The sequence below is a fragment of the Artibeus jamaicensis genome, unplaced genomic scaffold (genome assembly GCF_021234435.1).
Source record: "Artibeus jamaicensis isolate MK-2021 breed Jamaican fruit bat unplaced genomic scaffold, CSHL_Jam_final scaffold_537, whole genome shotgun sequence".
In the NCBI taxonomy this organism is placed as follows: domain Eukaryota; kingdom Metazoa; phylum Chordata; class Mammalia; order Chiroptera; family Phyllostomidae; genus Artibeus; species Artibeus jamaicensis.
In genome coordinates this window covers 8005002-8026581 of record NW_026522047.1, presented here as the reverse complement: position 1 = coordinate 8026581, position 21580 = coordinate 8005002, and the positions used below count along the sequence as shown (strand labels likewise).

General features: G+C 41.2%; 1 long non-coding RNA gene across 1 annotated transcript in view; it reads right to left on the bottom strand.

Moving 5' to 3' along the window:
- The window catches only part of LOC119037651 (uncharacterized), a 204493-nt gene that overhangs the window by 164838 nt on the left and 18075 nt on the right, over window positions 1–21580 (bottom strand). Inside the window, exons 3-4 of the long non-coding RNA XR_005080257.2 lie at window positions 10389–10522; window positions 1690–1780 (exon numbers count right to left, since the gene is read on the bottom strand). This is a non-coding gene — a long non-coding RNA (uncharacterized LOC119037651). The remainder of the gene's footprint in view (window positions 1–1689; window positions 1781–10388; window positions 10523–21580) is intronic.

Below are 21580 nucleotides of genomic sequence, written 5' to 3'. Positions count from 1 at the left end.
CTCCTCAGTAAGTCAGACATAGAATTACCACAGAACCCAGCGATTTCACTGCCATGTACATACCCAAAAGAATAAAAATCAAGGACTCAAACAGATACTTACACACCAATGTTCATAGCAGCACTGTTTTCAAGAAAGTATAGGAAAAACACAAATGTCCATCAATAGATGAATGTATAAACAAAATATAATATATATACATAATGGAATATGCATCACCCTTATTAAGGAACAATACTAATGAATCTAGAAAACATTATGCTAAGTAAAAGAAGGCAGACACAAAAGGCCACATATAGTATGACTTCACTCATAGGAAATATTCAGAATAGGCAAACTTATAGAAACAAAAGTCAGGTTCATGGCTGCTGGAGGCAGCAGGGAAGGGAGAATGGGAGCAACCACTTAGTACGTCCTGCTTGCTTTTGGGGCAGATGAAAATGTGTGGCGCTGGATAGTCATGATAGTTTCATGACGTTGTGAATGTCCTAAATGGCACTGAACTGTACACTTTAAAATGGTGACTTTTATATTATGTGAATTTTACCACAAGAAAATAAATCACTTGCAACTAAATAATTTTGAATGATACAATTCAATTCTGAGATATTCCACAGTAAAAAATATTTTTGATTAAAGAATACTTATCAATACAAGCATCTGTAAGTTGCTTGAATTATGAAATAACAGCCTCAATGTAACTGTCCCATTTCTAAGTAAACATACCATAGCAGTAGAATTTCAAAGAATCTTGAAAATAGAAGATGTTTGGTGAATGTTTGTTACATTGAATTGAAAAGACAGAAGGCTGAAAAGTCAAAGAACATAAACCCCAAATTCATAACTTGAGTGATGTAAGATTATCACAGATTTCTACAGTAAAATACCTGGAAGACCACAAAGTCTGTAAAGCTTGACAAAAACCCTAATGCTCTACTTTGAAAACCAATAAACTCTCAGCATTCCAAAGAATTACTGGCTGGTCCATATCATTACTCAGCATTATGTATAGATATGAAGATTCATCAACAAAATTTATGTGGGATGCTTATTATATGCTAGGCATAATTCTAAGCACTGGAAATATGAAAGTTATTAAGGCAAGGTTCTTACCCTAAAGAATCTTATGAATAAAATGGAAACCATGCATGTTTTACATACTGCAATTTTATGTATGCCAATAATGCCACTCAGCAACAGCAGAGGAATGTATAGCCAAGCAGAGTCAACAGTAAGTGCAGATAAATAACTTACTGCTACAGCCTTTCTAAGTGGTATTTAAAGCAAAGCACCAATAAATCAGTATCATCATGTTATCCAGACAACTGCTAATATCATGCTGGATATTTGAGATGGTAATGGCGTTCTCCTAAACTCTGAAGCTCTGTTTTATTCATGTTTTGGCTCCCTAATCAATCAGAGGAGTGGGTAAATGTCTCATTGCAGGCTGTTATTGCTAAGAAAGAAATGTTTTACACACAGAATCCTGTACTTGGCATTACTAATACTTGAGTTCATGGATGGCATCCCTACCTTAGTGTATTTTGCCATCTGGCTGTGTAAGCAAAATGCCCATCAGAACTATTTAAGAGCAATGAGAGAGTGACCTAAGATCTAAACACATATGAGTCAATATAGTATAAATCGAACTTCCACACACTGTGAAAATGTAAAGTATGAACTGCTTACCTGGTGTCCACTGCCCTTCTGACACAGCATAAGCCATGGTCCAAGAAAGAGTTCCAACCTTGATCTATTTTCTTCATTTCACAGGTGGGGACTGGGGAGAGAAAATCTAGACTTACTATCTTGCCAGGCACTTTAGTAGGCATTTTAAAAAAGATTTTATTTACTTATCTTTAGAGAGGAAGGGAAGGAGAGAAATATCAAGGTATGGTTGCCTCTCATGAGTCCCCTGCTGGGAACTGGCCTGCAACCGAGGCACGTGCCCTCACTGGGGATCAAACCGCAATCGTGTGGTTCGCAGGCTCACGCTCAATCCACTGAGCCAGACCAGCCAGGGTGGCATTTTTATATGTAACCTCACAAAAACCCAAACCAGTTTATTATTATCCACATCAATCTCATTTAAAACTTGCCCAAGTTCACCCAGCAACTAAAGCGGTGGCTGGGGAGGAGTCATTGGACCCAGGTTTAATTTCAAAGATTGTCTTCTAGACAGTTTTGCTCCATGATGTCATACTCCACAGACCATTCTTTAAAAGGTGACCTAAAATAATAGCTCTCAACCAGGGGTGCTTCTCAGAATTACCCTATGAGTTCTACACATCATGCAAAAACTCTAGGGCTGAGACCTGGGCATGTATATCTTAAAAATTCCTCCAAGTAGCCCTGGCTGCTGTGGCTCAGTGGATTGAGTGCTGGCCTACAAACCAAAGGGTCACCAGTTCAATTCCCAGTCAGGGCACATGCTTAGGTTGCAGGCCAGGTTCCCAGTAGAGGACACACGAGAGGCAAACATGCATTGAAACAACCATGCATGTTTCTCTTCTCTTTGTCCATCCCTTCCCCTCTGCTAAAACTAAGTAAATAAAATCTTTAAAAAAATTATTTAAAGTAATTTTATCCATTCATCTGGTTAAGAAGCTCTGCCTTCAAGTATGTTGCTGGAGGAAAACAATTCCATAATTCAAGAACACCTCACACTGAAGAACATGAACTTCCGGATTCAAAGGGCTCAACAAGTGCCTGGCCTAACTGATGATGATAGAGCCCCACAAGGCACATCACTAGGAAATGTCACGACACTGAGAAAATGAACTCTGAAGAGCTTTTCCTAAAGTTACATGTGAAGACTATGGAATGAGAATAGCTTTAGACATCTTACAACAACTCTGGAAGCTAGAAGGTAGAGAAGTAATGGCTTCAAAATCAGAAGAAAATTATCTCCAATCTAGAATTTTTCACCCAGCCAAACTATTAGTGAAATATGAAGGTAAGATAAAAAGCATCTTCAGACATGCAAAGTCTCGAGAAAATGACTTCTCACATACCCCTTTTCAGTAAGCACAAGAATGTGTTCCACTAAAATGAAAAAGTACCAGGAGTATCTTTAGAAAAAGTACGACATGAGGCCCTTTCCTAACAAAGACGCCCACACAGGAGAGTGGAGGGAATCCCCAGGCAGACGAAAAGCATGATGCCAGGCTGACAGCTGTGTCAACTCCGCTGTTGTGCGCCGCAAGCAAGTATAAACAGTATGAATACAAATGGACGCGGCTGTTTCCATGCAATTGGTTTATAAAAATAGGCAGCAGGCTGCACTTGGCACACGAGCCACAGTTTGCTGACCCCTGACAAAAAAGCACAGAGAAAGCTCAACAAATTTATAAACATGGAAATTATACATTCCCAGGAAAACAACAAGTTGTGTAGAGAAGTGAATGTTATTATGGCTCAGATAAATGGGAGTAACATTTACATAATCATAATAATGTAACTACTGATACTGATGCTACTAAAATAACTACGTGTCTATGAAATAACTGTATTAGGAGAATGGAAGAAAGGGGAATATGCAAACATGTGACGTGATCGGTGCAGGGGAGAGCAGGTAAAGAAAGTCCTCATGTTTTATAATAGGAAATAACATCTAAAATGAAAAATATCCAGAAGTAGCCAAGATGATGAACTTCTCAGTCCCAACTGAGGCCAAACCTTACAGAGTAAATAAAATGGGAGAAGGGAATGAAGTGCCAAACCACGGTGGCTCAGAAGAAGTTAAAGTTGTTACTCAAGATGTCATTTGGCAATGCCCACACGGGGAACTCCAAGAAACGAGAGACCGACACCAAAAAAGCTCTGATACTTCTCTCTCCTCAACACAGAGAGATCTGATTCCTAACAAGAGTTCATCTGCTAAGAAGCACACAGACACTGAGCCCGAGGCCACTAGAAGGAGAGCCCTGGTGGTGCACATCCCTTGCTAGTTCTGGTGGAATATTACAGGGAGAGGCAAAACATCCCATAAACACTGGCTGATAAAGGCTCTGCACCTAAGCCTGGACTTAGGGCAAATGCACAAGATCGGACTCAACAATACAGGACTCGGGGTTTAGGAGGGACTTCCCCAGGCCACATGGAGCAAGAGAAACAGGGTCCTGACCTAGATCCTTCTCTGTACCACACAACCTGTGACTTCTTATCACCTTGTTAGTGATGTCAGAACCCCTGGAGAGCCCCTACAATCACCTTTTGATGATCTAGGTTCAGTTGTTCCAAAAATTACTTCTGACACCCTCCTAAAATCTCAAGTTAAGGAATCCTACTAACCGTATAACAATCAGTATAACAATCAGTATAACAATCCTATTGTTTTACTGAAATACATAATAAAATAGTACCTTAAAATATCAGCCTTTGTGGCTTTTTTTAATATTCTGTACTTACCTGGACCCTATCCTAGTCCATCTGAGGCCCGGACATTGCCTCACAGAGAACTAGGACAGTCACAGCCAGTATGAGGAAACAGGGGCGTGGAGTTTATGTTGGAATAATGGATTGGAGAGAGAACAGGAAAAGGCCAATTGCCTTTTCTCCCTCTACCAGGTTAATTGAGGATCTCTTGGGCTGGGGTTGAGAGAAAAATGGTTGTGGGATGACTTTTTTTGTTTTTGATAAACAAGAGGAATGAACTTGGGGAAGACGTAGTAACTAATACCAGGAAATGGCATGAAAGCTGAGTCAGTACTCATCAACCAGGCAATGCCATGGTAATGAAGATGACATTATGGGCCCAGGTGAGGGGGTATGGAATAAAAGTACCAGTAACAAAAGCCCACATATAATCCTTGAAGCATCTCAGAGATGGACACCCACTCATGCTCAGAGACTTTCTGAATGCCACGTGGACCGCTACTGGAGGACATTCCAGGATAGTCATAAGTCCATGCCACCCAGAGTGCAGTGGGTCATAAAGGGGAGCCACTGGCAGCCTGCGGACACAATAGGACACAGTAGTGAAGTCACAGACACTTGGACTGTGGAGGCTTTATCTGACTTTACCCAAACAGGAACTCTTTAAGGAATACAGTCTAAATGAGACTTGTTTTCATCTATTTACTTTAAGAGTTCATGCCATGTCTGGGAAAATGTGCGTCCCCCAAGTTTGCACTTCCCTGTGTGAAATATATCAAGAGGTAAATAAGCCCCCTAGGAAGCAAGCTGTGAATTTGGAAATCTTGGTTAGCCTCTGATTTGAATGAAGGGTTCATTAACAAGAGTTCCCACTGGAGCTCCATAAATGCCCAGATTAGACAGTTACTAATTCCAGACAGTGATCCAAGCATCTTAACACCACCAAAAAAAAAAAAAAAAAAAAAAAAAAAAAGGAAGAAGAAAGGAGGAATACTTCCCTTTGGGTATTGGTGCATCTAAATATTTATGGGCTGTTCTCACTTTTAAAAGTGCATTTTTCGATGGAGTTACACCATTGCATTTTTAAGCAAAGGTTAAGTTTTACTCAGGCTTTGCATCTCTGTTCAATCTTTACCTATAATTTATGACCAGCAATTACACTATCAGTTTAAAGCTATGATGCCCTTGTTAAACACCACCACCCAAATTTAATAAATATGTAGAGATATGAGGTCAACAATCTTATATGTATTTATTTAGGAATTTTATCAGAGAGGAAAAATGATGTAGTAACCTTTTCCAAACAGAACAGGCGATGATCTGTCGATAAATCTACGGAATCAGGAATGTGAAAGCTCAGACTTTTTCTAACAGCAAGTGGGAGATGCCACCTAACAAGACACCTGCTAACTCTTCAATGTTTATGATGGGTCCGCATGTCCACGTGGCATTAGGTAAGAAAGACGGTTCCAGCTGACAGACTAGAGTTGAAAGGGCCAACGCTGCCACTAGGTCCTGGCATGTTGTAGCTCAGGGGGAAGCACCGTGGCAGTGTAAGTGTGTGGGTCATAGACACTAACTGTGGGGCAAACAGGCTGATTCGTGTCTAAGACAGCTCCTAGTAAATTTCAGGGTACGTTTTACAACCTTACCAAACTAGTTGTTTCAAACTCAGCAGCTGAGTTATGTGACTTAAGTAGCCTAAGTTATCCAATGTTAACAAATGAGGAGGAGCTGCTGCCACGATCACAAGCTACGGAACAGTCAAAATGCTGGCAAAGGCTTAAAGTGTGTGCTGGGTGGACACTGGAGTCCAGGGTAAGTGCTCCAAAGGAAGCTGAATGGAAGCCATGATGAGGAAGGGATGATATTCTCTTCAATGCCTTAAAGGTCTGAAGAGGAATTACAGACTCCAGGGCTAGGAAGGATCTTAGAGATTACCTAACCCGAGTTTCTTTTTTAACAGACGAAGAAAATGAGACCGTGAAAGTTGTTACATGTCCACTGTCACGTGAGTTTCTTTGATTCCTGTTTAGACTCTTTCTACTATACTATTCTGGGTTCCTCTACTTAAGTTCCTCAAAGACAGGGACTTTACACCATCCCCGAGTTCCATAATCCCTCCTAATGAGGGATTTCATGGTATGAACTCTGGCCCCTTAGGCCTCCTCCCTGCAAGTCAACCCTTTCCTTGCAGTGTCCACAGACCACACAAAGCAAGTGAGTACTAATGTAACATGCTTCTCTTCACAACTTCAAGGAGGAGGTAAGTTAGTAGCAAGATCCAACCTCAAATTATTGCTCCAAAGATGAAGGAAGAGTCATGGAAGCATCACCCTCCAGGGAGGCCAAAATCCATTCCTGGAGGAAGATGAAGGGCTAATCCGATGTACACCCTACAAAACAAATCTGCCAAACAAGGTCTGCTGGTGGGAGACAAAGCCCACACAGTATGATTGGTGAATATGTGCACTGAGTCTCCGTGCACAAACATCAACACAGGAATTCATTTGAGAAAGTCATGCAGGTAACTGTGTCTCCTTTGGGGTGACTTGTACACCCTTCATTCTTTCAGCAAATATGTACTGAGCATCTACTCTGTGCCAAGCACTGATTCAGACTCTGAGGACACAGAGGTGGAAAAGCCACTAGTCATTCGCAGATGACGTCACAGTCCTTCTGACCATTTCCTCCCCAGCCTATCACCCAGCCTCCTATGTCCATCCAAACATCTCTTACCTCTCTCCTGCTTTATCTTTGCTTCCAGAGCCAGCACGCTGGCTGGCCTAGGCTTTCATCATCTCAGGCCTAAACTAGTGTTTGAACTGTTCTCCCAACCCTCTTTCAATCTAAAATCTACAGAGTATAGTTCCAAAAATCCTGACTTTTTCCAATTAGTTCATTCTCAAAAGCTTCATATGGCTACATACATCCTACCTCAAAGTCCCAAATCCATGTCTCCAAGTTCTAGCTCCAACTCTCATGTCTGAACTTAATCAGTAGGAATCCTATTCAGAAGCAATTTTAAACTGGATTAATGTTTTTGACCAAATTTTCTACAAGCTTACACAAAAAGAAAAAAGATTTATGAGACAAGAAGTTCCTTCATTTAGGTGGGTTAAGTTCCTGGAAAGGTTATTTTAACTCAACATAAAGTAGATAGACATTAATTTTCCCATAGAAATAATATTATAAATATTTTCACTCTTGACTAGGAAGCTAATGCCCAATATTCTTATTACAGGTCAAGACAGTAGGAACAATGTTGTACAGTAAAACACTGTTAGCAGAATTTTCTGTAGAAACAGCGACACTTGTAACCAAGCACCTACTGAGCGCCCCTTTGTAGACAGAACCCACGATCACCATCCATTATCAACTATAAGTTAACCACCTGGTGCAGAGTACAATATAAAGATTTCTCGTGTGTGTGTATGTGAGCAATCAAGGTAATGCAGTCATAACAAGGCATTTAATATGATATGCTATCAGAACTTACACAATATTCTTTGCTTACTTGATAACTTCCACTTTATTTTCACTGCAGTGAAGCAGAAGGCTTCCTCAAGGACACAGAATTTAGCGGCATGACCTTGGGTAAACTCTGAGAGCGTCTTCAAGGTAGACCTAGTGCTACTTGTGGCTGTTTCAGTGATGCTGATACTAAGATATCTAAACCATCGGTGCCCCTGTTTTTTTCTCTCTCTCTAAAGAAAACTCTTGTTGTAGGAAGCTTAAGAGCTTCAGCATTTGGGATTGAATTACAGGTCTTTGTGTTTTTGAAAACTTTCTTGAGCGGCACTATGACTAGCACAATCATGCTAAAATAATTAAAAGTGAGCCTCTCGAATAAACTCTCATATTTTAATCTCTACCGATCCTTGCTTCACAGTGTTAAAAAGAACCAAAGTGTGGCAGGCAAAGGTAAGTCTGAGAACTCAGCACTAAGTTTGATTTGAACCAAGTGAAGCAAGTCTCTCTACTCTCCCGAGTCTCTCTCCCAGGTCACACCTGGGCTATTGGCTTATAGTTATGGAAGGTAGCCAGCCTCCCACATGTAATCAGTCAGTCAGCTGGATTTTTTGTAGATAGATTATGAAAATATCAGTGGCTAATTTTTTCAACAAACATATGAGATTGTTCAAGACAAATGTTTTTGCTCCTATGTGTATCAAAACCTTTAAAGTGTGTGTTCCTGTTCATCAGTAATAGACTCAGGAATTTTACTTGCGGTAACTTTTTTCCTAAGGAAATAAACATCAAGTATGCAAAGATGTATTGATAAAAATGTTCTTCACAACAGTGTTTATAACAATGGAAAGGGGAAAATAATCTAAGTATTTATGAACAAGGAAAGACTCCATAGATAAGAATGTGTCCAGGCAATGCGATACTGTCTTAAGACTGGGTTCCTTCCAGAAAGCAGAGGCCAAGGGCTTGCATGTAAATAGTTTATTTTGAGAGGTGAACCCAGGGAATGGTAGTGAAGGACAGGAGGAAAGGAACGAGGCAGAAGAAAAATCCAGTATAAGAATGTATTATCAAACCAGAAACTGCGGGAAACCAGAACCTGATCAGACTGGAGGCCTCTGAGGAACCGTGTGGAATGTGCCCCTCGGAACAGCCCACACGACAGAATCAGGGAGCATCTGTCGACTGGCTCTTACCACCAGCGGGTCGAGGGCTTTCCTATTTACTGACATGGGAGATGTCTGCTATCAGTAAGGGAATAACAAAGTCATTATAGCAAGTTACGAAATGCTGTACATAGTGTGATCCCATTCCTTTTAGTTAGTTAGCTTCAGTTTCTGCTAACAGAGTCCCCTGAGGTAGCTTTTAAAGAGAAGAGGGTGGTTGGGTGGAAGAATTAATGGAGCAATAAAGGAACGGGGACCTCGGAGGAGCCGTGGTAAAACACAGACGGCCCTCCAGCAGACGGGAAGCCACCAAACACAGACACAGTTCGGATGCTAAGCACTCTCCTCGGCTCTCTCCCCCTCCCTCATGAACTAGTTCTGACCCTCTCTCACTCCCGACTGGCTCCCTCGCCCTGTCCTGTGTGTCTCTGAGTCTCTACCGCCTCGTATGAGACATGGTTTCTGCTTCTTCACAGCCTCTATGTTCCACCACAACCATACAGGTTGTTTGTGGCTGAAATCCACTCTGGTTGGCAGGTGAACATGTGATTCCATTTGATAAAGATGTTTAATGTCAATTGTGTATATACTCTCACACATATACGAGTGTGTGCACACACATAAGCACTAGGCATTTGTGGAGAGGGGCCGGGATGTGGAAGGAAATAAGAGACAAAATCACTGGAAGAAAGGAGAACCCAGCCAGAGCCAGCAGAGGACACTGTCACTGCACCCCCAAATGGACAGTTCATGTATACACTAGTGATGCACACACACACAGGAATTCCTGCAGCCCAGTGCCAGAAATGACGTTCTCATCTTAGTCTACACACAGAGTGTGGTGAATAAAAGGAAGGAAGTATTTGAGGAAATGCCTTCTCTCCATCTCCAGTGAATGTGTTTACCCTGACAAAGGCGGGATACTAGCTCTTTAATGTATCTCTCTACAATATATCAAAGCAGTCAGTTGCTCAGACCCTCATAATTACATGCATGAGAGCTGGGAAACTACAGCCCTCATAACAGCATCAACTTTAAGAAATCTGAAGATGACCATTCATATTCATCTCTATGCCCCAGCACATAGTAAACAGTCAATATTAGTAAATATTCCGTTAAAAGATCAAGTATTTTAAATTAAACATCACTTATAGCTCATATCTACCATTTTGGGCCCCTATATTCATCATGAATCTTCTTAAAGGAACCACCTTCCCACCAATTTCAAGCCATGTGGTTTGAATGTCTTCTTCCCACACTTAAATCTAGTGCGAGCCATCACCAGACTAAGTTCATCAGCAGATTCGATCCTTTTACCCCAAGCACTTGATTCGAGGATGGGCACATGACCCAGTTCAGCCACTGAGAACCAACCTGGGGCTTTCCTTCACATGCCAGGGGTGAGAGGTCTCCTCCTGGCCCCCAGACTTGCAGTCTTGGCAGCACGAAGTCTCAGGAGACTGCAACCTTCTGTCCACTGTGAGGGGAACTCTGTCTGACGAGGGAGCCTGCATCGGAAGAGAGAGAAGTGGGGTGGCCCGGCCCTGAGGGGGTCCCGAGCACTGTACCAGGAGGCAGTGAAGCCACCGTCCCTACTGAACTTGCCAGTTTTAAAGGCAGTAAATCCCCCTTTTTATTTAATCTACTTGGATTGAGCTTTCTTCACTTTCAACCAAAGAAACTTAACTGATACACTGGTTGTAACATATAGATGCTGACTTGCTTCTATGATTTCTTCCAGGAATAAACATGGAACAGACCCAGTCAGAAATAAAAGTTACCAATAAAGTATTCTGTAAGGGGGCCATCTTACCTGAAAACTCTTCACCACTAAATCTTGAGTTTAATTCATTAAACTGGGTCTTTACAATATTGCTGTTTATTTATAAAAAGCCCTTACATATGATTCTTAATTTCAGAACAGACTGTTGAGAATGATAACCTACCTTATGGAATGAGAACTATAAACAAAAAAAATATGAGAACTATAAAAAAAATTAGCTGAATTTGGCTACCAAAACAGTCTCTATTTTTGTCCAGATGTCTCTTTTCCCTTCACTGTTCAGGCCAACCCTCTGCCTTTTTCACAGTAGGTGTGGGGCAGCACGTTACTTTGGGTAGGGGGGCCCTGGTTCATACCCACCGCAGCTATTTGCAGCTCCTTCTACCCTGCCTCCAAATTCCTTTTAAAATTCCAAGTCCTTATTAATAACACTCCTAAAGAGGTCTCACCAGGCCTTCCTTGTACTTCAGACAATTTTTAGCTCCATGGTTCTTCCCAATTTAAAAACAAAATGAATTTCACAAACAGAATTGAAATGTCAAATTTCACTACCATCTGGATTTAAAGACTGCAAGGAAAACTAGGTTTGGGTTGTTTTATTTTTGTAGCCAAAGTGAATGTGTTACAGTACGTTTGTTTTCGGACCATTTACCTCTCTATCCTGCATTTCACTCTGGGCGAATAAGGTGTGCAAGTGAAGAAGAGGAGACCATCCAGGAAATTCTAAGGGGGAGCCTATAAAATTCAGTAGTTGCATTGATATCATGGAAGAAAAATCTTCCCACTCCTCTTCATCATCGTCATGAAGATAAACCAATCTGCTCACTGCACTGAATTTAGAACCGTGAATGTGAGTTAACAACTTGGCTCTTCTCCTCTGGGGGCTTACAATCTGATCTATGTACAGACATAAAAGATACACGGGCAACTTAACGAAGTCTTTACGGCCCATCCATTTAAAGCACCGTGCACTCCAGTGCCTGCAGGGGAGCAGAAAGAATGGCAGCAGGAGAGACATGAGGTGGGTAGAGCTGACAATGGAGGAGAGGTGGCAGTGAGGAAGGTGAGTCCAAGCTGCTCCTGTCACGGGCACCAGAGACATCACTTCGCAGAAGAGCCCAGGCCTGTGACACAGGTAAGAGGCAGCTGAGTGGCCCCTTACCCTGGAAAAGCCTCTACAGAGTGCACCACGTGATTTTCTGGAGAGCCCCTGAAGAGCTGGTCAAGGACGAACCACCGAATTTTAGAGATATCGATCGACACCAAGACCTACTCTACCTAAAGGCAAACGAGGGGCGAAAGAAAAGATTTTCCATTTGAGAGGGACAGCCATGTGTCAGAGGAAGAGGGAAAGCCAATATTCAGGGAATAGTGTGAGACACAGGAGGGTCTGCTGATGGCCAACCAGGAGTTCCAGAGAGCACACAGGGGTGGGGGAGGGGGAGTGCGAAATGACAGGGAAGCAAAGGAAGTGGAGTCAGACTAGGGAAGGCAGAAAGCAGTGCTGAGATGTGCAACACATGATGATGATCTGGGAGGTTCCAACTTCTTGTGCTGACTGAGGTTTAACTGGCAGCTGGGTGTGTTGAGAGGAATCTTGGGAAGTTGGAGAAGGGCAAGTAACCACTGTCATCCACAGTATTTAGCTGGGAGGTGTGGGGTCATTCTTTATTCCTGGACCTCCCCAGGGGTGTCTGGGCCTCAGCAATGGGAGCAGGCTTCCTTAGAGAACAGCTGGCCAGTGAGCAGTGGTGGCTGGGGGAGAGGGTGCTCACTGGGAGCGCCGGGGTCCTTCCCTCCACTGCAGGGTGGTCACAGCCAGAGCACCTGTGGGACTGTGGGTGCTCCCAAAGGTGGGAGGCACAGACCAAAGGAGCACAGTCTATGTCAGGGCAGATATTTCTGTGCCAATAGAATACGAGACCGGGAGAGGAGTTGGAGCCACTAGACTCTCTTCTTCTGGGGAGACAGAGGAGAGTGTAATTGTTTCCTAGTCACCCGAATTCTAGCCTTCAACTAACAAGCTTTCTTGGCTCCATCCCCCCCCCCCCCATTATCCTGAGGTGTGTCTCTTTGGACTCCAAAAATGTCCTTTTCTTCCTTGACCATAATTTTAGTAAATGATACAAGATATGTATAACTGACCTGCCTTCATGCAACATTTCCAAGAAACTGCAATGATATTTGAGACTTCAGACAACTACCACTCCCTTATCATCCTTTCTTCTCACTCCCATTAAAACAAAAAACAAAAACAGGAAGACAAAGACACAGGACAGATAGTTAGATGACAGATAGATAATAGAAAGGACAGACAGTTACAGAGAGATAGGTAGATGCATGATAGATAATAGATAAATGAGGAAAAGGAAGGGGAGGGAAGAGGAAGGCAAGGAGAGAAGAGAGGCAAGGAGGAAGAGGAAGAGTAGAAGGGAGGGGAAGGGAGGAGGGGAAAGATAAGTAAAATCTAAGTAATCCTTCCATAGCTGAACTAAGGTCTAGGTATTCTTTGGACTAATCTAGGCCTACAATCTTATGAAAAAAATAATCTTATTTAGAAGTCTAATCAGCAAAATTAAAGCTAACTTCCTAATTACAGCTTCCAGACAAGTGCAGATCTGAAGCAGGAGAGGCCTGAACAAAGTTAGAAGGCCACTCTGGAACTGTCTTCCTAACCTCTGAATGAGAACTGATTTTACAATTCCCAGGGTAAAAGAATTAGTTCAGAGACAAAGCCAGACCTCTAGTCCCAAAACCTGCTATAAATAGAACCTGAACCCTGCTCTTGCCAGGAACACTGGAGGCTTCACTCAGGGTTAATCTCTCCATAATGATGAGGAACCAGCACTGTCTCTCAAGGAGGATCAGCTCAAGAAGGAAGTCAGGATCAGAGTTGACAGAGCCTACAGAATCCTCACTTACAGTCAGTTTTCTTCCTCCAGTGGCCCACAAGACTTCCCCTATTCTGCATTTAAATAAGCACCATTATTTTTTTCTTGATTATAGAACCTACAGGACATTCCAGAGACTGAGATGAGTGAGTAAGCAGGCATAGCCCAGACCATACACACTCCACCTCTGATGCACATATGAATTTCCCATGAAGAGCTCCCAGCACCCAACTCTCAGAGTCAATGATTTCAAATCCCTTACATCACTTCGTCCTCCTGTCCAATCTCCGAGGAAGATGTTGTTTTCATTCCCATTTTACAAATGAAGAAACCGAAGCTGAAGCAGATTAAGTAGCTTCACCAAGTCAGTCCTTAATACATGGGAAGGTTGGTCTTACATGCAAGGCATTCAATGCCAGCTCTTGTGCTGTATCAACATCATGAATACCACCCTGTCCACTTAAAGGAGTATTCTGCAATTCAAAAGGACCAATTTTAAAAGTTGACTTATTTGGGGGAACTTCTCTGCACTTTTTAAAGATGGCATGGCAGTCACCCAAGCAAGTAGGAACTCATTTTTTAAATTCTATAGCATTTCAAAGAAAGTAAAATTATCCGAAAAAGTGTGAGAATTATTCCTCCAGGGCACATAACTGTTTATATAGCTACGACAACTTTTAAAACAATGTTGATGCATAGTGACATCTGTTCCATTTAAAAAGAGAGGAAGAAAGAGAACTCCTGACCTTTTCAGGTTCAACATTGGATCAGTCAGTCCAAAGTAAGTATTCTGGGCATTGCTGTGTAACAGCTCCATTCTGCATTCCAAAATATTTATATGTTGTGACACCCTTGAGCTATATTTGCTTATAGTAGTTAGCTTTAGGATCACTTTAAGGCACACAGAGACCTGTAATCTAGCCAGTGGCCCAATTAGATGTTTTCAGAACTGCCTATCGCCTGCAGCCTCCTCTTAAATAGCTGTTTCCGCTATCCCCTCTCCTCTCCTTCTATCTACCCCCAACATTTTCATTCCTGTCCAAATGGACTGCCACTATTGGCCATCTTATTTCACTTAATCTACTTATTTAATATGACTTCTAGATCACCCTCCTAATGTGAATAAGCATTGTTATACTTTCTCCACACGTGTCTCAGACCGATCATCCTATATTCCAAAACCTTTCTGTAATAACCTGTCCTCACTTCAGGTAAAGATCATCTGCTTTCCCCACTATCTGCCATCCCTCCACACGGACCTGCAGGATCCTCCCCAGTTGCTTTAGAACCAGGCTGCATGTCCTTCTCAACACCTGGTCGGTCCATCCTCCACTGGTATCTTTGGATCTTCCTTTGCACTTGGAATCCTCCATCATTTCTGGGAAGATCCATACCTATTGATAACCCTGACACTGGCCTCCCTCCTCTTTAATCCCAGAAAACTCCATCTCAATCTCCTTTTAATACATTTAAACTTTACCTTTAAAAAAATATCATATCTACTGCCCCATTTCTAAGATCTTAATCTGAAATTCAATTCCTCCTATAGGACCATAATCTGCCATCTCCCCAACTTTCCCATTCTTTCATCCCACTGCTCTTTTACCTTCATAACAGCCCACAATCCCATAGCCTATCTTAGTTCAGCTTGATCTGCTTTCCAATCCAGCCTGGTCCAATGGTCAGATAATTCACCGCCTCCCTAGAATCTCCTGTGCCTTGGTCTCCTACCCTTCCCACTTTGTCGATCACTGTCTCCTCTCCTCATTTACCAAACTGTCTCTGCCCCTTGCCTCCATTGTTTCACCCACTTATTCCTTAATTACATGAAATCTGGCTTCTACACATACTGCTGTGCTGATGCTATAATACTTCTCTCCATATTTCTGTAATTCATCTAACCAACTCACAACCAAATGAAGAGACTTGCTCATTTTTCAGTTCCTTGCTTGTTCTGCAGTATTTGACACTGTTGGCTGGAAAAATGTTTCTTCCTTGTAGTTCTAGCTCTCTCCCTTCTTCTGAGATGGGATGCTATACTGATTTTCTTCTTCCCCTTCCCTGAATCATACCTGTCTTCTTCTGGGCCTTTTTCTTCCTCCCCTAACTCTTCAAAGCTTAGTGTTTCCAAAGATTGTATCTTCATCTTATTTTCACCATATATATATATTTTACCTATGGATCTAAACAATCTCTCATTTCCTCATGCAGTAAGACTTTAAGCTTGAAGACAGATCTGACCCAACTTTTGCCTCTTACTAGGACAGGATCTGGCACATAATAGGTCCTCAATAGGTGATGAGATAAATGAACAGTGAGAACATGAGGTTGGTTGATTGGTTTCAATCAACCTCTCTAAGCCTCGGTTTCATAGTATTGTTACATGGAGGACTGAAGACTACTATAACATATAAAGAAACTTGTGTTATAGGGAGCAGTAAATAACAAGGAGGCAGTATAAAAAAAAGTTACCCTATCCCCTGTTTCCTGTGCAAATGACTACCAAACCAATATCTGTAAGCTACACTCACCCCAGAACCCTAGACCCAAACGTGCATATCATCTCCCTCGACAGCCAGTTAGCCCCTTGACCTCAACAGTCTGCAACTACCCCCATCTTCCACCCCAAACCAGTCCCTCTCCCTCTCCTTCCTATTTCTGTAATAACGCTACCACTTTACCAGTCATTGAGGCAGCAAAGCACAGAAATCACCTTTAACTTCTTTCCTAATCCCCTTCCTACATCCTGCTACTAGGTCAAAGATGACTTCCATAATGCCCATCAATATTCCTCATACTCCCACTGCCCAGCCTCCTGTGCCAACGAGCTCTTGCTGAAAGCCCCACAACAGCTTCTTTAGAGGTCTACATGCCATCAGTCTCTCCCCACCTCAGTCCTGCAAGGTTCATCTTCCTAAAATCACCCCAGATCATGACACTTCCCTGTCCAATCGCCTGTAATAGGCCCCACATACTTACTGAATGGAGCAGACTCCCTAACCTGGCCATCAGAGCCCTGCACATATGACCAAACGTGTTACTCCATGTTTCTTCGGGCACTTTTCCTAATGTACATCCTTTGGCCTGTAGAGCTCTTACCCCCAACTACAGCTACTGAAATCTGACCAGCAGTTGAAGTCCTGCTCAAATCTTTTGGAAAGTCTTCCCTGATCCTCTGAGTTGAGGTTGATTGTTCTTTTTCCAGCCCTTCACCAACAGTTGTATTCTTATGGCTCTTATTTTGTTCTACTGTAATTAAAGCCTTCTCTACTATGCAATAGCTCTTTGAACACAGGATCATGTCTTAATTTTTATATCCCCCCAAAAACCTAATAACATTTTCTGCACCTAAAAGATCATCTATAAATATCTGTTAAATTCATTGCGAAACTTGAAGAAATCACACACTGGAATTCAGTGTTTTTGAGACTGCTTATTATAATCATTTGTCTATGTAGGCAAAATGTAGCTTTCAAAGTGTCTCGGTGACCTCTTAGGAACTGACAGAAGGGCCTTAGAAGACAGACACTTATCATACCTGTGATGTCTTCCCCACCCCTCTTTGGCCTCTTCCTCAAATCATAGTGATGGCTGAGCAATGGATGAAATGATCAACTTAGAAAAAAAATAATTGTTGTAATCTTCTTTCCTGGTTAAAAAACAAGAAAATACTTCCCTCCCTGAAGAGCCTAGTGTACGAGAGATTAAAATGTGTCAATTCAGAAAGAGCAATGGCAGAAATAATTTGTCAAGGCTTCAAAATGCTTTGTAAAACCCACCATGGACTTTCAACCCATGGAGTTAGAATGTCCCAGGAGGTACATGGTACAACAAAAGGACTTTGGACTTATCCCAGGTCAACCATGAATAGGCTATGAGAGAGACACTGTCAAAGTCACCCATGCTTTTGGCCTCAATTTCTCTCTCTATAAAATAAGGAAGTGTTCAAAACGCAAAATGATGGGACACACCGAGAAATGCAGGAAGCAAGTAAAAGAGCACCCAAAGGCCAAGGCTAGAACAATTTGAGCAACTAGATAAATAACAAAATATTGGATTATAACCCCAAGTATAAAATAAATATCCATGAGTCCATACTGATGAAAATAAATGATTAAATATATAAATGAGAAGACACCAGTCTCCATTTCAGAATTCCAAATAATTTATGTAAATACTCTCCCCTCCAATGGGTAGAACTTAACTTTCTACCACCCTATGCCCTTTAGAGTAGGGTGGGCATAGTGACCAGCTTCCAAAGAGTAGAGTATGAAGAAGAAGGAAAAAGTAACTTCACAGTGGAAAAACTGGAATAGCCTGGCCAGCTGATCAAGGTTAACATCAACATGATGAGTTATGTTGATAGTATGTAACCTTAATATGATGTAATGAAAATGGCACTGTGCCTCTGTTTTCCTCTCCCAAACCCATGACCTCTGTCTAACCAAGAGAAAAACATTGAGGAAATCCAGATTGAGAGACAGTCTGTAAAAAACCTGACTAGTACGTTGAAAACAGTCAAAGTCATCAAGGACAAGGAAAGTCTGAAAAGCGAAAAGTTGTCACACACCAGAGGAGGCTGGGGAGGAAGACTCTGTGACTAAATGCAGAATGATGTCCTAGGTGGGATCTTAGAACAAAGAAAAGTACATTAGAGGAAAACTGGTGAAATCTCAATAAAGTATTAAGTTTAGTTAATAATAATGCACCAATGTTCATTTCTAACTTTTAACAACTGTGCATAGCGATGTAGGATGCTGACGATGGGGGAAGCTAGGTGAGGAGTGTATGTGAGCTCTCTGTACTATCTTTGCAACTTTTCTGGAAATCTAAAACTATTATAAAATTATCAAATTATCTTTAAAATAATAGACTAGTTCATATTCTAAGCAAAGTCCCACTATGAAGAATTACATGGTTTCATCCTTTTAAAAAAGCAACACTTAAAACAAGATAGATTTTTTAATGTATTTTATATTTTCCAAACAGGCTGGTGACATCTGTATGGATGCCCCTTCCCGTATAACTGCAAGTGAGTTGCACCGTAATATTTGATTGACCTACTTAGAGTTTTGGTTCTTCCAATCGTTCGTTAAACTTACAAACTGAATTAATGGTTGTTCTTACATGTCTTGGCAGAACAAATTAATACTAGCTGAACGAATTAGTGACTTTGGCTCCTAAGTCTCATGCTTTTGGCAGCTTATACTTTCAGTTTCTAAAGCCGGTTCACAGGAGAAGCTTTAGGTAGGGATCTGTTCTCCTCTCAGTACACATGGACTCACCCTTAATGAATATGAGAAGAATGCCCCAGAGGAAGTGCAGACCTCATCATACCTTCATGGCAAAGCAAAGAGAAAGTGGCCCAGTGCCCTAGTAAGAGACCTTGATGGAAATGTGAACCACACATCCAAACTGCAAGGAAACAACCCATTCACTCAATACTTTTCTTAATACCTGAGCTAAGAATACAGAAATGATAGACACTGAAGGGTTTCCATTCTTCATAGGCAAAATAGAAAAATGTTGTTAAACGGGAGGTGAAGAGATGTTAAACAGATGAAACAGTCCTTGAAATATGCAGCTGGGTATTCAACTAGCACACTGGAAGCCGTGAGTAGTAGGTGTAAACACTCATGTCATGAATAAACACTGATAAGGTGCCTCCCATTGATTGCCTCTTCCAGGCCTAGCAGAGGATGCGGAAATGATTAAGATACCATCTATATCCTCAAGGAACTTGCTGTCTGGTAACTAGAATAAGGGAAGTACACCATCAAGCACAAAGAAGTTAACATGTGCCCCCAAGAAAATACAAAGTGCTCCTGGAGGTTAAAGAGGAAGATGCTGAATCTGGTTAAGGATAGGGAAGAAGATAACATTTTGAGATAGGCTTCAATTGTGGTACCAACTAAACAGGTTTGAATGGAGATACTATCCAGTCAAAGGGACAACCTCAGCAAAAGCACTTGTTTCCTGTTTATCTAGGATGTAAATAAGCCTTGGGAAATATGGCTTTAAAGAGGAACACACACATACACACCAAGCGATATCAGGGCGAGAGGAAGGTCAGGAGCGTGACATTCACATGCTCTGAATGCAGCGCTCCTCAGGCCGCTTATCATTTGGGATGGGGAACAGGACCTGTACGGTGAGGAAACCAGACAATACTTCAAACAGTGATCAGTATTAACGTGATCAGTGAGGAGCGGGTGGACATCATGTGGCTCCAGATGTTATACCCTGAGAAGGACAACAGCTTTCTTTGGCAGTTTTCTAGCCAGATATTTAATCATGAGGAAATCCAAATCAAATCATGAGGAAACATCATACAAACCCAAACAGACAAATATACTATAACTGACCTGTGTTTTTCATATGTCAATGTCATAAAAGACAAAAAAAACCCAGACTTCTTCCAGATTAAAGAAAACCAAAGAGACCACATGAAACACAATATATGATCTCGGACTGGATCTTGAACTGGAGAAATGCTACAATAGGACAATATTGGGACAACTGACAGAACTGGCATATAGATTAAATATGGATTGTTTATTCTTAAAAGTATTATATTTGTGTAAAATTTCCTGAATTTAATAATTCCATGATGTCACGCAAGAGACTATCTCTATTTTTAGAAAAGATGCACTGAAGAATTAGGAAGTAAATGGACATGATATACGTCACGTACTCTCAAATGACTCAGAAAAAAATATGTATGTATGGAAAGAGAGAAAGCAAACAATAAAACAAATGTGGCAAAATGTTAAAAACTGGTGACAAGGACAAATAAGGTCAGAGTGAGTTCTTAGAATCATTCCTGAAGCTTTTCTATAGTTTAAAATTATTTCAAAAAACCATTTTTTGAATAAAGAACCTATAAAACATTAAAATCAAAACTATTTTCATGCATAAACTTTTATAACCCAGTTCTACTAAGGTATAAATATTTTTGCATAGCTGCAAATCACTATTTATGTAGTACTAGAAACTTTAGGATCTTTTTTTCACTTAATATTATCTTACTTAAGTATTTTCATGTACCAGTTTGGTCATATAACAAACATTTTTATTAATCATATAGTGCTCTACCACATAATCATTCTTCTATTATTGAACATTTGTTATTTCCAATTTTCACAATTACAGTATCATTGCTATGAACATATCTATAAAAATCACTTTATTTCCTTTTGGGAATACTTCCTAGGGGTTTTAGGATCATTGTGTATATAACAAGATCTAGAAAGGGGACCATAATATTTTAGATGTGAAAATTATATGCATTAAGATTCACTTGTACCAGAGAACATTCTCCATACTTGTAATATGGAGTTGGTTTGAAAACTGTTCATCAGCACATTGGTACCACTGCTGGACAACAGCTTTCAGACAGACAAACACTCATACGTACATGCCATCCACCAAGTCCAAGAAGTAAACCAAGTGGGGAAAGAGAAGGATGTGCAAGAAGCCAAACTGACAGACCGTTGCTGTGTTGATTCACCACTGACTTGGCGGGAGTGCTTTTCTAGTTAACACAGAGCACAGCAGACTTAAATTGTTCATGCTCAGGTGCACTGGTTTTAGTAAACATGTCTTATTCTTACAGAAGTTGCAAATTTTTAACATAGAAACTACTTGGTTAAAGGAAAAACAAGACATGGACTTTGACTATAAATGTGCTAGGGAGCTTGGGCATCAAATGACGGAATAGAATAATTTTGTATGTAACGATAATTAGGTCAGGCTAAAGACCAACTTGAGTGAATGGTTATAAACAAAGAATACCAATTAGCAATTCCAGTAAGTAGGAACTGGTTTGTAAAAGATGGAAGAGTGTGGGACTTTGTGTAAGCCCTGTTTGGATCTTGAAGGAAGTATCCACA